The sequence below is a fragment of the Morone saxatilis genome, unplaced genomic scaffold (genome assembly GCF_004916995.1).
Source record: "Morone saxatilis isolate NCDOM2014 unplaced genomic scaffold, NCSU_SB_2.0 Contig19, whole genome shotgun sequence".
Lineage (NCBI taxonomy): Eukaryota > Metazoa > Chordata > Actinopteri > Moronidae > Morone > Morone saxatilis.
The window spans coordinates 23,205,052-23,211,136 of record NW_023339751.1 but is presented as its reverse complement, the minus strand read 5'-3'; positions in this window follow the sequence as shown (position 1 = coordinate 23,211,136).

Sequence of the window (6,085 nt, the reverse complement as noted above, 5' to 3'; positions counted from 1 at the left end):
GTCCACCATGTCGAACCGCCATGTATCTACTGTTTCCCAAAACGTCCTTTAAAGTCAGCCTCTGGGTCTCTGGCAGTGGTCTATTTATTTGTGTGTCAGCAGCCATTTAGCAATGGGTTACACTTTAAACTGCAAAAGAGATAACGTGTCTTCTGTGGTGAGGTTGTTGAGCGGCAGAGGGACTTAAATGGGGGGTAGATAACAGGTATTCAGAGGCTCCACTATAGACAGCATCCCCCGTTCATATCCATCCAGGCACTTGTGAAAATGTGATATTTTCCTCCATTTCTTCCATCCTAAGTCTCACACTCCCTGCCTTTCTCTGAAATTGCCCTCTTAAAATAAGACTTATAATTCATGCCAATGTGCAATCTGTTTTAAAAGACAGACATGGGCTTGGCACAGTTGTCCAGTTCTGATATAATGGAGTCAATCCCATCTGAACCACAGAAATATCAAACATGTAACAAATAATTCCACTGTGGTGTTGGAGAGTTTCATTCAATACTCACCCTTCAGCACTCTCACTCTGTAAAAATTATAATCAAACCTGCTTTTCCTGAATCTACTTTTTAAAGAAACCTACCAGTGTTTTAATATGTGGTAACCTATTGACTATAAGTTATGTATAATTAAAATTACTGCTCACCACTCACCAAGTATGTAAATGGTAAATGGACCTGTAAATTACCACTCAAAGCGCTTTTTACACTAACGTGGCCACATTCACCCTTTCAACACACATTCACACAGCGATGGCAAAGTCCATCGACAGAAAAACTAACTCATTCAACTACACATTCACACACCGATGCCTATGCATCGGGAGCAATTGGGTTCAGTATCTTGCTCCAACGGATACTTCGACCACATGGCAGGAGGAGCCGGGGATCGAACCAACCTTCCGATTGGGGGACGACCCGCTCTGCCTCTGAGCCACAGCCGCCCCTGTGTAGTACAGTATGTATGTGTTTTTCCATCTTGCACACATCCACCGGTTTCAAATGAATTCTGTATATAATAAATATATATATAAACACAGTATGTAAATATAAAAAAATTTAAATCTACTTGCTGAGACCTGAAACTTGTCTTGAGTCAGGTAAGCCATGACAGTGAACACCATCTCTGCTTTTATCTGCTTTTTATTTTTATTTTATTTCTAAGTGTGGATTGAACTTAATAGTAAACCTAATACCTTTTGGCAATAATATAAGGTCTAATGTGATGGACTTTATGTAGCATCAGGTTTCTGATAAATTATTTTCTGACCATAGTGACATTAATGGAAACCAATGACAATCTAGAAGGCAGGACATGCATTCAAAACTCTTTCCAAAGCACTATTTTCCACTTGAAATTGTCACTCTTAATGAACATCATTAACATACCCAAGTGAAGGTAAAAAGGTGATCTGTAGGTAGACTTACTTACCATGGATGGGGTTGTGTCCCATTGTCAGGGGGATCGGCCTCTCAGGTTGAGACTGGACATGTGTCTGTGTGTGTGTGGTGTGTGTGTGGTAGAATTTGGGCTTTATAACATACTGTTGGCTCTGAGCTGGGTGCATGGGCATGGACCGGATCCTGGGGGGGAAAAAGAACATCAGTCGTCAATCAGTTAGTCAAATGGAAACTTAAATGGTAACATAAACCATCGCCATAGTTTGAAGTACATGAAAAAAAAAACAGTGGCAATGGCCACTGCTAACTAGTGTTTTGACGGTGTTATTTGTAGAGCAATGCAGACAAACCAGCGTACAAGTATAAATGCTCACAACAAAGTAGGTTGCTTGCCTAAGCTTAAGCGTAGGCTTTACATGAATCATCAGATCAGATCACCACTACCTCATTTTATGCTTTCTGCATCTATTTGGACAGGACTGAGTGCCTACTGTTATTTGTTAATTTGTATTTTCACGTGCTTTACTGTATTCATCTGATCTATGTGGAAATTTGATTTGTGTTTTTTGTGGAATGTTTAGAGGAAACAATATGTTGTAATGTGAGCGGGAGGTTTTTTATCTCTTTTTCTCTCTTACTTTTGTTTGTTCCGCGTAGTCTGTGGGTTGTTCAACGCTACTGTGGACAACTTTGGGCTATTGTGGGAAACACTGCTGTCTCCTTTGTTCTGTAGTTATATGGGGTGTATTTGTGTTTAGGTGTATGTTGGGGGTAGGGTGTCCCACCTCGGCTCTCTATGACCATTTGCATTTTTATTTATTTTTTTAATTAAATGGTTAATGGCAATATAGATCCCAGCATTGCTGGGTCAGGCACACCTCTCAGATTTATCAGTTGGAATATCAGAGGTACTCCTGTTAGGTTTTTGCACACTTAAACTCTGATTTAGTATTTTTACAGGAAACTCACCTTCGCATTAAAGATCACCATAGGTTACATTGCCCTTGGGTAAGTCAAGTCTTCCACTCAAACTTTAATTCAAAAGCTAGAGGAGTCGCCATTTTAATTAACAAAAAAGTTCAGTTCTCACCCACTGATATTATCGCTGATAGGAATTTTCTTTGGTAAATGTTATGCCCCGAACTTCGATGATGTTGAATTCGCTAACAGATTGCTGAGTAACATCCCCTTCTTGAATACACACCTGCTGATCCTCGGAGGGGATTTAAATTGTGTTTTTAACCCAATCTTGGATCGGTCTAATCCTTGTAATGTGACTCAATCTGCTATGTCTAAAACATTCTCTGATTTTATGAAACAGAATGGTCTTATTGATCCAAGGAGATCTCGTAACCCCTCTATTAAAAAATTATCTTTCCTTCCTCCCCCAAGGTGCACCATTCATATTCTAGGATTGATTACTGTTTTTATTGACAGAACGCTTATTCCCCATGTGTAGAATTGCTTCTGAGCTATTCTTCCTTGGGTCCTTTAAATAACAAACCCCCATTTATTTCCTCCCAATCCACTTTCCGGACCTCTCATTTTCAGTGTGGTATGACAAGGGTATTACACAATTCAGATATTTATATGTGTGTATGTATTTGTATGGTATATGTCCTGATTTTAAAACCTGCCGCAATTTTGTTTGCTAAGTGTTTTACCGTAATTTTAATTTCCCCTCTTTTTACGCTCCAGAACCAGCGGTAGGAAAACCCATGCTTTCATGAATTCCTGCAATCCACAGAGGAGATAATTTAAAAGCCTGTAGGAACATTATTCTTAGCCTTTAGCCAACAAACAATCAAATGCTAGAATTAAGTATACATGGGAAAGGGAACTGGGAATACAAATACATGAAGAGTCCCTGGGAACAGGCATAGAGAGGGATACGATCTAACGCAACCTCTTGTGCTCGTCTTGTGACCTTATTCCAATTTTAGGTCTTCATACAAGGGCAGCATTTTTCTGCACCAAGTCTAGAACCCTATCTGAAACCCTGTATCCCAGAATTGGAAGAACAGATGTGATAAATGCCATGGCTCCCCCCTTTCACCTTAAGCCCACCCATGTTTTTTCGTTTTCCTGATCTGAAAAGGTTTCTGGGCAGGTTATTATTAACTATTATGTCCCCTTGTTCTTGGGGGTAAATCTGCCATCCTTCGCCCTCTGATTGCTATAAAATTAGGCGATTCCTGACCCCTTCACGTTGCACTTACACCCTAACACCAAAAGGAGCATTATAGCTTTGACATCCTTACTGAGGGCAAGGAACGTTCCTTATTTGTTGACATTGGAAGTCCTGCTAATCCTCCCTGGTGGCCAAAGGCATCGATGTTTTTTTTATAAAACTTGAGAAATTAAATACACGGTTGAGAGAATGTACAGTCAAAATTTATTCCCAAAGCAAAAATGGCAAACCCCTTGTATTTCGCCTATTTCCACTAATTTAAGGTACTATCCAATTGATGTGTGCCTGTTATTGTTGTAACCTTTTATATTGCATAATAACCAGTTAATATGTGTGTTGGTCATGGATGAGGCTGAGTGGGGGTGTGGGTGGGGGGTTTGTTCATTGTTTATTACACGGTACTCTGTAATTTAATTTAATAATTTTCTTCTACATTCTTATCAGAGTGCTTTTGTTTTGTTTTGTTTGTTTTTTTTGGTTATTTTCGTTTTTATGTGTGTGTATATGTGACCGTGTACATATGCATATATGTTTTTTTTTTAAAAAGGAAAAGGTAAATTGTATCTCTGTGATTGGAAGTATTGTATTGTATTTTTCCAATAAAAATATTTGGGGAAAAAAAAAGAATATGTGATCATTTGCCTGTAGTATGCAAAAGATTGACAAATAACATATTTTAGTGACTACATTGCCAGTACTTAGTGCCCTGTCCTCTTTTCAGATTCACCAGACTACTAGGCTTAAAACCTCACAAATGTCTTCAATGATGTTCTTTAATTCTACACCAAGGACACAAAAAAAATGAGAATGTGTCCTCAGTGCAAACACAGCGACACCCAAGTTTTAGTTTTACAAGTATCACAAGTTCCACGTCAAATCCCGATGTTTGTCTTTAATATGATTTCTTAGTAGGGTACATTAACATGTAGTAATGATCAGATCTTCTAGAGTGGCATGAGGCACTTGATTTTAGGAGCGCTGACCAAAATGCCTCTGGACATAACTGGATAAATAACCAATCAGAGCAACGAAGCATTTGACGTAGCACTAGGCTACACATGCAAGTTGAGGCAATGCTTGATCTGTTTTCAAGCAGGAAAAAAAATTGAAACCTAGGATTTTGTGCCATTCATTGTGTCTAACCCTACTATAGGACAGCAGGATTTTCACCCTGCACTTAAGTGTGGACAATCACAACAGGTATTAAACAGTTTTACCTTTAGATGGGAACCCAGATCCTGGCTAGGGCTTGTGCTAAAAATACAAGTAGGCATGAATATATCTGTGTTTGGTCAGCTTAGTGTTCATAACTACCAGTCATCCTCTACGTCCTCTAATATTAAAAGTAATGGTGCGAATGCCCACAGTCTACTTGGAGATGTACTGTTTACATCCTTTATCTTCTCAGTAGGGTCAGACACACTTCATATAGTCAGCCCTGTTTACTACAGACTGAAAGCTTCACTATGCCAAATTGGGAATTAGCTCTGAATTGCAACCATGCAGTTTCACAGTAGTGGAAATAAGCTTGAGCTTATCTTTATGAGCTTATCTCAAGTTAGTTAAAGAGATCAATTCCTCAACAACAGATAGAAGAAAAGGCTACTGACATAATTGCAGGATTCTCTGGTGTTAACAATGTATGGACATGGCAATGATTACTGCATCCTGTCATGCAAATAAGAGGAACTTGCCCCTGTATTGCTCCACAGCACTACTTGTGATCAAAAATTTCACAAGTTAACTTTATCAGAATCAGAATCAGAATCAGAAATTTACTTTATTGTGGCTTTAAGGTTTAAAAGAAAAAAATAAAGAAAAAAATAATAAGATGTAGTCAGAAATGCTGAATAACATTTTTGGTGGGCATGTAGCTCAAATTAATTTTTGAATTGAAGTTTTCTAGGTTGCAGACCTTTTTCTATATAGATTCTACCTTCCCTCACCTCCCTAAAACACTAGATGCCAGTATGTACACACTGTACATCCGCTTGAGTAAACATGCATGCATACAAGCATGTAAACACAAGAAAAATTCAACAATAATCGCAACAGACTGTCCAGAACGTTTAAATGGAGAATGATTTTAGAATTATATATTAGAAATTAATATCTTATACACAATAATACAATGTACATCAGAAAGGAGATTTCCCTACCCTATTCTTGGTTGCATAACCAAAACAGAAGAGCTATTTAAGACATTACAGTGTCATAGCAGAGCTATTTACAAGGCTATCATTTTCTGTTTATTTATACTGTGGCAGGGGGCCTGTCATATTAATGGGCTGAAAATATGCCCGGTTGAAAAATAGCTCTTCCTCAATGTTTATCATCTTTCTGTGGCTGTGCACTCTCCTTGTATCCTTCATTGGACAACCATGGGGAAGGCCACCAATGTCCATCAGTGTTAAACCCTTAATATTAATATATTTTGACGTAATTCCCTGTCTTGTACCACTTTAGTGTTCCATTTGTCTTTGGGCGTTAC